Source organism: Thermobia domestica, chromosome 9, assembly GCF_964235325.1.
Source record: "Thermobia domestica chromosome 9, izTheDome1.hap1.1, whole genome shotgun sequence".
NCBI classification, from domain to species: Eukaryota; Metazoa; Arthropoda; class Insecta; order Zygentoma; family Lepismatidae; genus Thermobia; species Thermobia domestica.
The window spans coordinates 123,421,701-123,434,671 of record NC_137462.1 but is presented as its reverse complement, the minus strand read 5'-3'; positions in this window follow the sequence as shown (position 1 = coordinate 123,434,671).

The following is a 12,971-nucleotide window of genomic DNA, read 5'->3' as shown; positions in this document are numbered from 1 at the left end:
GCGAAATTACGGAGTTCATGTCGCGCAGTTTCATACTGCCTCGGGTTTTCCTTCCAATGATATACACCTTTCAAATAACTTGTAAACTTAATAATATTTGCCACCAACATATCCTAACTGTATATAAAACTACATGAACTAACATAAATTAAAGGGGTGCTTCCGGTTGACGTGGAAGGTTGAAATGATGAACAAATTTCCCATGCTATTTAAATGGGTCTGGATGAAGAATTTTCCCATGTTATTTAAATGGGTCTTTTTTGATATAATCTCATGTTTTAGGAACTTGGAATTGGAATAAAAAAAATTGAAATTCAGTATGCTTGTACGTTTTCATTAGTATTACCTAAGTAAATCAGTAAAACTAACAATTCCAACTTTAGAGTGGTTTTATGGGGAACTGAAAAATCTTTCCCATGGTACGGTACGTATTTATAAGGGGGCACCTTTTACACCCCAAAATTATAGGGCACTTGCTGTAGGGCTACAATGATTAAATTTGACATGATTGTAGTTTTCCGAAATTAACCGACAGAAAAATTGCCAAAAGTGAATATTTTTAAGTTTTAGGGAGTCTAAAGGGGAGAGGAAGAAATTCCCCATGCTATTTAAATAGGCCTTTTTTGGACTTATAATCACATATTTTAGGTACTTGAAATTGGAATACAAACGTGAAATTCGGTATGCTTCAACGTTTTCGTTAGTATTACCTAAGTAAGTCAGTAAAAATGAAAATTTCCAACTTCAGAGTGGTTTTATGGGGAACTGAAAAACCTTTTCCATGTTATTTATATTGGACGTCTCCTAAACCCCAAAATGTTTAGGCACTTCCGGCTGGATTAGAATGATGAAATTTGGCACGATTGTAGCCTCCCGGGACTAATCTACAGAAAAATTGCTAAAATTGAATATTTTTAATTTTTAAGGAGTCTAAAGAGAGATGAAGAAATCATCATGTTATTTAAATAGGCGTTTTCGTGGAATACAAAATCTTATCTTTAGTTGAAATAGGAAAAGAAACTTGTAATTCGGGAATTGTAAGCTTAAGAGGTGTGAGGAAGTAGGCCAAGCAAAGGCGAGGGTGTGGGGGAGAACCCCCAGGAAGGCAAATTCAGAAAATATGAAGAGCAAAGGCACGAAATTCACTGTTGATGAAAATACTGATACATAAGAGATTCTCACACTGTTCACAGATAGACACGAAGTATCAAGACAATTTTTACATAACGACTGTGGTACCGGTAACTATAATATAACTCGTGGTACCAGTATATTTACGAAATCGGTTACATTTTGTTGCTAGTCTCACATTCGAACAATTGAATTTCTCATTTCTTCGAAAACTTCATTAATTTTAAATATTCTCACCTCTACAGTATCTTACTTATCAAATTAATTTCAATATCTATTTAATACCAATGACTGCAATAAAGGAAAAAATCTTCACCGAAAAAAGACAAAATATTGACTTTTCTTTTCTGGGTTTCCAACCACGAAATTTACGGCAGTATGTGTGTGTCTTAGCCCACGTTTTTAAAAGTTAACTGATTCACAGAACGTGCCTCATTAACTTGCTTAACTACTTATTACTAGCTTTCACTTATTTTACTCGCACACTGAGAAAAAATGTGGTGTACGTAAAAACGTTTGTTACATGTGTAAATCCTGTAGTTGTTGGACTTAACGTACAGTACACTAAACGTATAACTGAAAAAGTATATTTGAACGTACTTTCCGTATAAGTGTTCCGAATAAACGTACTTTCCGCACGAACGAAAAGCCTGTATGTAGGCAGTCAGGATCTCACATACAGATGGCCGTATGTAACATAGCTGACGTACGTAATGTACGGAAGATTCTTAGATGTCAGACATCCTGCAACGACATTGTGTAACATCTAAGCGGGAAAGAGAGCAGTACGTATATAGCATATGGATAACGTATATTTAGTATTGATTTATGTAGTAAACATAAGGATCCCGTATATTTGTACACTATACCGCTGTCCGGATAACGGATTTTTCTCAGTGACCTTAGCTTTTTTTCTATTAACCTAGAACGACAGGGACACGAACACAGAAACATCGAGGAGAGTTAAGATTCCAAAGGCTCTTCCACCGGGAATCGAACTGAGGACCCCATACACCAAAGGCGCACGTGGTAGCCAATAGACCAGCGAGGAGGGCACCAACTCGACCACTCAGATGATTGACAACATTATCACTATGCACATGATGTGTTCAATAGCGGAATCGTTCCCGATTTCTGATTGTAAGGACAGTTTTTTTTTTTTGCTAATGAAAACATTTCCATAGCAAATTCCTCAAATTTCATTTTCAAGCCGTTATAAGATACCTTCATGCAGAGTTTCGCATCTTTATCTCATTAAGAAGTACCTCATGGCTATTGACAGTTTTTCACCCATAAAAATTCCCATAGTACATTCCTTAAATTTTGAACCTTTACTTACACAAGTCATTACATACACAGAGAAAAATCCGTTCTCCGGACAGCGGTATATTGTACAAACATACGGTATCCTCTTGCTTACTATAGAAATCAGTACGGAGCATACGTTATCCGTATGCAATATAGGCACTGCCCTTAGATGTTATATCATGCCGTTGCAGGATGTATGGCATCTAACAGTTTTCCGTATATCACATGCTTATACTTATGTTACCTTCGCCAGCTATATGTTATATACATCCATTTGTATGAGAGATCCTGACCGCCTGTATTGTTTCATATGGAAAGTACGTATAAATGGAACACTTATACGGAAAGTATTATAAAACATGCGGTTTCAGTTATACGTCTGTTGTACGTTAAGTCCAAAAACTACAGGAATTACGCATGTAACCTATCTTTTTAAGTACGCCACCTACAATTTTTTTTCTCAGTGTAAGGTGGGTACCATTATGCAGAGTTTCAATTCTCTATCTCATTTGGAAACACCTAATCAATGATGAGAGAGTAAATGAACCGATCTCTGTTTGAGTAAGGACAGATTTTCGCCCATAGAAAATTCCATAGCACATTCCTTAAATTTCGGATATTTTTCATATTCAAGCCATTATAAGCTACCTTCGTGTAGACATTCACATCTTCATCTCATTGGGAAGTACCTAATGCCTGCGGACAATTTTTCGCCTATAAAAAATTTCCCATAGCACATCGGTCACATTTCCGACTTTTTCCATTCTCAGGTCATTATAAGATACTCTTTATGCAGAGTTTCACGTCTTATCTCATTGGCAAGTACGAAATCAATGTGATGAGCGAGTGAGTGAACCGATTTCCGCTTGACTAAGGACAGTTTTCACTCATAAAAATTTCCCATAGCACATTCCTCAGATTTCGGACTTTTTCCATACTCAAGTGATTTTAGGGTACCTTTATGCAAAGTTTCAGGTTTCTGTCTCATTGGGAAGTACCTAATCAATTTAATGAGTGAGTGAGTGAAACGATTTTTTTCCTGACTAAGAACAGTTTTTTGCCCATAAAAAGTTTCCCATAGCACATTCCTCAGATTTCGGACTTTTTCCATACTCAAGTCGTTATAGGGTACCTTTATGCAAAGTTTCACGTTTCTGTCTCATTGGGAAGTACCTAATCAATTTCATGAGTGAGTGAGTGAATCGATTTCTTGCTTGGCTAAGGACAGTTTTTTGCCTATAAAAATTTTCCCATAAGACATTCGTCAACTTTCGGACTTTTTCCGTACTCAAGTCATTATAAGGTATCTTTGTGCTCAGTTTCACGTCTCTGTCTCATTGGGAAGTACCTAATTAATTTGATGAGTGAGTGACTGAAACGATTTTTTTCCTGGCTAAGGACAGTTTTTTGCCCATAAAAAAATTCCCATAGCATATTTCTCAGATTTCAGACTTTTTCCATACTCGAGATATTTTAGGGTACCTTTATGCAAAGTTTCAGGTTTCTATCTCATTGAGAAGTACCTAATCAATTTGATGAGAGAGTGACTGAAATGATTTTTTTCCTGACTAAGGACAGTTTTTTGCCCATAAAAAATTTCCCATATCACGTTTCTCAGATTTCGGACTTTTTCCATACTCAAGTCGTTATAGGGTACCTTTATGCAAAGTTTCATTTTTCTATCTCATTGGGAAGTACCTAATCAATTTGATGAGTGAGTGAGTGAATCGATTTCTTGCTTGGCTAAGGACAGTTTTTTGCCTATAAAAACTTTCCCATAGAACATTCCTCAAATTTCGGACTTTTTCCATATTCAAGTTATTTTAGGGTACCTTTATGCAAAGTTTCAAGTTTCTATCTTATTGGGAAGTACCTAATCAATTTGATGAGTGAGTGAATGAAACGATTTTTTTCCTGACTAAGGACAGTTTTTTGCCCATAAAAAATTTCCCATAGCACGTTTCTCAGATTTCGGACTTTTTCCATACTCAAGTCGTTATAGGGTACCTTTATGCAAAGTTTCATTTTTCTATCTCATTGGGAAGTACCTAATTAATTTGATGAGTGAGTGACTGAAACGATTTTTTTCCTGACTAAGGACAGTTTTTTGCCCATAAAAAATTTCCCATAGCACATTTCTCAGATTTCGGACTTTTTCCATACTCAAGTGATTTTAGGGTACCTTTATGCAAAGTTTTAAGGTTCTATCTCATTGGCAAGTACCTAATCAATTTGATGAGTGAGTGAATGAAACGATTTTTTTCCTAAGGACAGTTTTTTGCCCATAAAAATTTCCCATAGCACGTTTCTCAGATTTCGGACTTTTTCTATACTCAAGTCGTTATAGGGTACCTTTATGCAAAGTTTCATTTTTCTATCTCATTGGGAAGTACCTAATCAATTTGATGAGTGAGTGAGTGAATCGATTTCTTGCTTGGCTAAGGACAGTTTTTTGCCTATAAAAACTTTCCCATAGGACATTCCTCAAATTTCGGACTTTTTCCGTACTCAAGTCATTATGAGGTACCTTTGTACTTAGTTTCACGTCTCTGTCTCATTGGGAAGTACCTAATCAATTTGATGAGTGAATGACTGAAACGATTTTTTTCCTGGCTAAGGACAGTTTTTTGCCCATAAAAAAATTCCCATAGCATATTTCTCAGATTTCAGACTTTTTCCATACTCGAGATATTTTAGGGTACCTTTATGCAAAGTTTCACGTTTCTATCTCATTGGGAAGTACCTAATCAATTTGATGAGTGAGTCAGTGAGTCAGTGAGCCTGAAAACTGCATATTTTGGGGGTCCAGTACTCAAATATGGTTGAAGGTAGGAATGTGAGATTTGGCATATGAGTACATCTCTCGGATATCTCCTTACATTCTAAATTTCATGTTTCTACCCTTAATAGAATCGTTTTTACAAAGCCTCGAAATCGGCGATTTTACCCAAAACTCTTGTTCGTGTATAATATGCTTACGGCAGTGCAGGCCAGTTTTCATTTTCTCCGTGGAACTTGGCTGCCATGCACTGCCGTGCATGTTGATTATGAATAGATTCATATGTACTGTATATTAGTAAAGCTGTATGTCTGTGGGAAACTATGTTGTTATTTCACTCATAACCCCGCTTTTAAACACTGAAACAACTGTGGTTAGTTTACCATATTTTTAAAAACAACACAATTTTATCTGACACTCTGCAACCCTGTCTATCGGAGATATTTCATAATAGCCTGCAGCGAAATATCACCCATTCCCTTTCTGATATTTGCTAAGAATGCAGCAGGTGTCCCTTCTGTTTCGGATGATGATCATCAGATTAAGAAAAAAGATAACCACTGTAGGAAATGACTCTGGTTTAGAGACTTGAGGAAATAGACACTTGGGCAAATGACGCTATTTCGTATAGTAATATTTTATTTATTTGATTTGTGTGTATATTTTAGGTTGATGTGGTGGTGTGGATTTACTATGTTTTGTTCATACAGAGTATTTCGATAGTGAATGTTTTAAACTAACATCTTAGAAGCCCTCCCTTTTATATATGAAAGTAGAATCAATACCCGGCTTAGGCATACACTTAAAACAATGTCAATCGAACTTATGAAGTAATATCTGATTATTATTATTATCATATCATTTAAATACGATCTAGATAGGCCCTATATTTATTGCTGCATAGCACAGCAGAAGATAGAGTAATCGCTGAAACAGCGAATAGTCAAAAATAGTGAAATAAATTCATTACAGAACTGGATTGTGAATGTTTTCTTTCTAGGTTATACTTTTATGCGGATAAGTTTAATATCTTTTCTTTTTTTCTTGTACTTTTCTTCTTTCTTGTTATGTCTTTCTTTCTTTCCACAGTGTAACCATTCACCTCATGTCATCTTTAATCTAGAGACTGCCTTATCCAAAACACGGTTAATATATTTATTTTGGTTTCACTACTAGGTCGCTACAGTTTTTGGCTACCGTTGCAATAGAGATGACATGAGAGAACAGGGGTTACAAAATAATGAACAGAACAAAAAGTGAAACAGGAAAATGGCATGTGGCACGTCAAATGATCTTGTCTCGGTGCTCCCCAGGGTTGCCTTTCATTGGGCCCAGGGTCAAACTTCGAAATTTTAAATGGAAACATGCGTCCAGTACTTGATTGATACCTCGTTCGATAGATCAAACATTAAACAACGATGTGGCAAAAGATTTTTCATTTCGGTCACCGTTTTCAAAATGGCCGCCAAGACATGGTGCCTGTATCATATAAAACGTCTAGTACCACTAACATGAAAACGGTTGGAGATAAATGAACAGAATAAAGCTTGTATAGGAAATCACAGAGGTATTTATGATTCCGCGACTCGAGAACGATGCAACAAAGGAAAAGATGATTAAAGTAAAAGTGACTTAATGGAAAGGAGGAAATATAATTCTTAGGTAATTCTTTCCGACCTCTCTCCGTAGCGGGTGAAGCCGGAATGAATGGTAAAATTTCAAATTAGAACCCTACTTTTACTTGCTATAGTTATGGTTTGTGTGAAACCTTGTTATGTACAAGTAACTGGTACTGTAATTTAAAAAATGATGTGACATTCGGTTTGAAGGGTAACACCCACTTGTATTGCAAAGTGTGATTTGATAGGAAAAAAGAAGCAACTGAAATGCGAAGCAAAACTTTGATAATACATTATTAATTATTATGCTGGTTATGTTAACTATTAATTTTCATATTAGTGGTACTAGACGTTTTATCTGATAAAGGCACCATATCTTGGCGCCCAGTTTCAAAATGGTGACCGATATGAAAAATCTTTTGCCACAGTGCTCTTTAGTTTTTAAAGATCTATCGAACAAGACATCACTCGACTCATGTTTCTATTTAACCTTTTGAAGGTGGGCCCTAGGACCCAATAATAGACGGCCCTGGGGAACACCGAGACATCATTCGACGTGCCCCATGCCATTTATCTGTTTTACTTTTTGTTTTATACATTTATCTCCAACCGTTTTCATATTAGTGGTACTTAAAGGTTTATCTGATTCAGGCGCTATGTCTTGGCGGTCATTTTGAAAACGGTGACATATATGAAAAATATTTTGCTACAGTGCTCTTTAGTTTTTCAAGATCTATCGAACAAAATATCACTTGTCCCATATTTCCATATAAATTTTGAAGTTGGACCCTGGATTCCCACGAAGAACAACCCTGGGGGACAGCGACAATACCATTCGTTATACCTCATGGCATTTCTTGTTTGAGTTTTTCATTTATCTTCAATCATTTTCCCAAAGATTAAAATGGGCCACCTGTATATATATATATATATATATATATATATATATATATATATATATATATATATATATATATATATATATATACGAGGGTAGTAATAAAGTAATGATAATTGTTGGAAAAAACAACTTTACTTACATTTTTAACCAACATCAATGTGATCACCTTCAAAATATTCCGTTTGTGCCTGCACACACTTACTCCATCGACGTTTCCATTGCTGATAACATCTGTGAAAGTCATATTTTGGGATGCCTGGCAAAGCCCGTGTTACAGCTGTTTGAATGTCTGCTTCTGCTTCAAAATTGTTTCCTTTAATAACTGTTTTCATCTTTGGGAACAGAAGAAAATCATACGAGGCGATGTCCGGCGAATAAGGAAGGTGTGATAGCACTGTAATAGGTTTTGATGCCGAATACTGGGAACAGACAATGCAGCCGTCACAGTCCTCTGGCCATCTTTTTGTTGCTGTGTGAATTTTTTTGGAACCAGTTTGACACGCTTTTCACAGTCACAAATTTTCAGTTAATATCAGACGCACTGTTTCTTGATTCATGTTCAGTTCATTCGCAATCATTTTCACGATTAAACGTCTATCCGCTTGCAAAAGTTCCCTCACCCTGTCTGTGTTCTCTTCCGTTCGTGTTGCTGTGGGTCACCCACTGCGCTGTTCATCTTCAATTTTTGTTCTGTCTTCAGCAAACATTTTGTGCCAACGATACACTTGTGCCACTGATAACGCTTCATTTCCAATGGCCTGCTGAAGCTTTCGGTACGTTACCGCGGCAGCTCCAGAAGTTTCACACAGAAGAAGATTGCGTAGCGCTGCTCAATATTACGTGCTTCCATTGTTGTGACAGAGGTCCAACACACGACCGCGCTCTTCAACCTCTAACTCCACAATATATAGCATTTCGTAAGTGCCACATGCTTTGCTAGTGGAGCAGGCCCAAGGTCACACGCTGGCGGCGGTTTTAGTCTGCAGGATTGCCAGCATCAGCTGATAAAAAATATTACTTTATTGCTGGACCTCGTATACAGGGTGGTAGGTAAATCAAACGAAAAACTTTGGGAGGTGATTCCTTATATGAAATGGAAGAAAAAGTTCTAATAAACATGGGTCGAAAAAAAGTCTCCTTTCAGAGTTATAAAACGCCGAATATTCGAAAAATCAAGTTTCAAAACGGCCTGGCTTAGAAACTATAGGGTCTATCCCAAGCGGTTTAAGGAATTACACAGGAACTACACTCTGTAAAGAAAAAATAGCGACACCTCAATTCTCAAACTAACTCACACAGAAAACCATAGTTGCAGCCCGTTAGAAGAGGAATAGAAGGAAATGAAGAGTGGGATAGTTCATTTGCGTTATCTGTGACACCTGTGGTGTAGGACATCGCTTGTCAATTGTTTGTGTATCAGTAGTATTTTCGATAGATGGCACTGAGTTCGTCTCGTAAATTATTGTAGTAAGAATTCTGCATTGCATTTGTGATGTGTAGGCTGAGGTAAATAGCATTTTATGATTGTTCTTTGCTTTCTCATTGTTTGGACAGTGTGTCAAGTGGCAAAATTTTTGTTGTGCAGTGTTGTTTGTGTGTGATATTGTTGCTACATGTGGACTGTAAACAAATAAGATGGGTAAGAAATGTGAGTTGTGGCAAATCTCTAAAGGAATAGATGGAATTCTGAAAATCCATCATTCTACGGCAGGAAGAGTAATTCACAAGTGCAAACAGCATAACAAATCGTCCCTTCGTCAACAGTGTCAAAGAAAAAAGAAAGCATCACCCAGAGCAGATTGCTAAATGAAATCAATAGCACCGCAGATTTAATGAGTGATTTCCCCCAAAATCGCTTTTGTAGTTTGACATGATCTTGGAACTGCAGTTACTTGTACAACTGTATTGTCTTGATTGTATGAAGAGGATATTACAAAGAAAAAACCGCGTAGAAAGTCGAAACTGACAAAACACAGAGGACTTCAACATGTAGTTTTGTGAGTCGATATGCAACTTGGACTTATGACAACTGAAAGCATGTCGTTTTCTTCATTGAAAAGAAGTTTAGAATAGTGGGAAACGATAGTGGTGTGAAGTTGTGGATACAACAAGCAAGGAACTTGACAAGGATTTTGTTTAAGAGATTCAAATATTCAGTTACTGAGTGATGATATGGGCATGGTTCACCGTTAAAGACGTCAGAACGACGGATATATGTGAAGGATCGTTTGATGCACGAAAATATCTTCAAATTCTGGCACGTAAAGTTCTTACAACAGCTAAAGATGACTTTTCTGAAGAAGATATGGACTACTTCCTTTCCCAGGACGATAATGCTTCATGTCACCGAGCCAAAATTGTTAATACGTGGTTCAAGAATATGACTATTTAGAGACTCGTGTGGCCTACAAACTCACCCGACATGAATCCAGTTGAAAATTTGTGGATCAATATGAGTAGAAATTTCAATAGACGACTATCTCAAATAGAATGGAATTCAAGGAACAGATAATCCGGGTTTTATTCCGTGATATCGAGGTTGCATTTTGCAATAGCCAATGCGGGAAGCCCATGGTGCACATACAAAATACTAGTTTGGTGTATCGTACTTCTCGATGTTTGCACACAATATGTCTTACCCTAAAGAAATTCCATTTCTTGTTTTCTGCTATTGTTGTTGATCTTTTTCAGTTTTATGAATTACTCTTCCTACAAACGATTTTGCTCAAAACACACATAGCTACTTATATATGCATATAAATTCACTAAATTCATGTCAAAAGCCTGAAACTCTGGCGCAAGTATTAAGAATGAACTGCTCATTAGGAATATGCCTTGTAATATTATCAGGAATTCATGTAAAAATTCATATTGATTAAAGTATGTTGAGAAAACCATATTAGAGCAAGTGTCGCTATTTTTTCTTTACAGAGTGTATTATGCATTCTGTCTAAATATCCATTATTTCAGAATTCACCGGTACCAGCGAATCCAACGCACCTTTATCCTTAAAGGAGTATCCCTACACTTCAACTTCCTTTTTACAATTCGTTTCGCGGATAACGGAGGATGGTAAAACATGGATATTTAGATAGAGCGCATACTAGTTCCTGGGTAATTCCTTAAATCGCCTGAGATAAATCCTATAGTTTCTAAATCAAGGTGTTTTGAGACGTGATTTTTCGAATTTTCGACGTTTCATAACTTTGAAAGGAGACGTTTTCCGACCCATGTTTATAAGAGCTTTTTTTTCTTCCATTTCATATAAGGAATCACCTCCGGAAGTTTTTCGGTGGAGTTACCTACCACCCTGTATATATATATATATATATATATATATATATATATATATATATATATATATATATATATATATATATATATATATGAGTTATTCGAGAAGGTTTTTGTTATGATAGGTCCGAGAAACTCCCAGGTTCTATGCCTGAAAGGAAGACTGCAAACTAAACTAACTGATTTGAAGCTTGTCACATTCTTTTTTCATTTATAGAGCAGAATTTACGAGGGAACAACAAACAAGATATGTCTGATAACTCTTTTAGGATTTCCACTTTTTGAGATAAATTTTACACTTTCAGTCAAACAGCTACTGTTTCCTTACTATTTATCGTAGGATAATGATTCATATCTCGTTTTTTATTAGAATAAAACATCTTTCAACGGTACCACTCGCTTGTTCGTATTAAACACCAGAAACGGAAAAATCGGGAGTTTTTCGATTTTTTAAAAATTTTTGCGCACCTCTGTCTTGGGCCTGGGTTCGCGTAGGAATCTGAAAATTTTGTGAAAAATACGTAGTTTCGCATACAATGCGTGTGCAAATTTTCAATCTTGTATCTTGAAAACTAAGGGCGTGAATTTTTTGGTGAAATTTGCCTTAAGGAAAACAAAGTCACACCCTCCGCCCCCATTTGGCGCCGCCAAGTTGACCATCCGGTTCCAATATGCATCTGGGATGTTTTCTGGTCCATGCTTGACCTGACTAATAAAAAACGGCTTAAATATCTATTATAGGACCTAAATAAGCGATCAAAAGCAACACTACTCCGTGGTAACAAAAGTTACCATAAATCCTAAATGGGGTAGTGTGCATAGTCCCTTTCTATTCTTGAAGTCCTAAAAAAATAAAACTTATTTTTACTCCATTTCTTAACTTCAATTTTGGAACACTGAAAAGTCATTCTAAATTATAAATACATATAGTATGAAGGGATAATTATTTCTATTTTCAGTTCTGCAACCTCGGCTCAAGAAAGTTCTGGATCCGCCCCAGAATATTTGATAGTTTTGCTATCAGTGGTGTAATTCTAAATAGTTCGTAATTGGCCACTCCCTCTTTCCTCTCCTTAATTAGAACTGCAAACTATACAAGTATCTGATATTCAACAAAACACACACTATGTTTTATATAAAAAATAAAGTACTTTTACGAAATTTCACTGAACATTTTAATTTAAAATCAGGAGACGGGGGTGCCTCTTTATCGACCCATTTCAATTTCAAACAGGAGAATGATGGAAAATCAGAAAAGCAGTAACAATTGTACGAAAACCTTAATGAATATACTATACACTATACAGGCATTGTGTCAAAATCGAATAATTCTTACGAAAATTGTAGCAGTTAAACTGGAGGGGGGAAGGAAATAAGTTCATTTCCTCATTCTCGATTTATTTTAAGTCCAAGTAGTAAGAATAATTGTGAAGCCTCTAAAAATGTGCACCTTACTCCACTACCTAGCACAATATCCTTTTTTTTTTCTTTTTTTTTCTTACCGAAAGTTACAATAGAATATTGTTTTTAAATTTAGGGTAGGAGTAATCCACTCCACATAAACGGGGCTAAATTCTTCGCTCATTCTTGACTGATGTGAATTCCAAGCACTCCGGGTTCTGGGAAAGCATCAAAGAAATATACTGCAGCTACCTGATATTAAATTGAAACTAAATATCGGTTTAACATTTTAAGAAATTTATCATGGAAAATATTTATAAAAATCCCCCAACACCAGGTATTTGACTGTGACTATTCATGCTGGTAACTTGCGGATCATTGCTTTAACCATTTGATTCTCTCGTTCGGCGAAGAACAAATTTATCCATAATCTCTTGAATAGATATCTACAAAAATACCTACATTTTAAACTCACAATATTTTCTTTTCTCGTAATGACACTCTCACTTTAGATGAATAATTTAAACAAATTCATAAA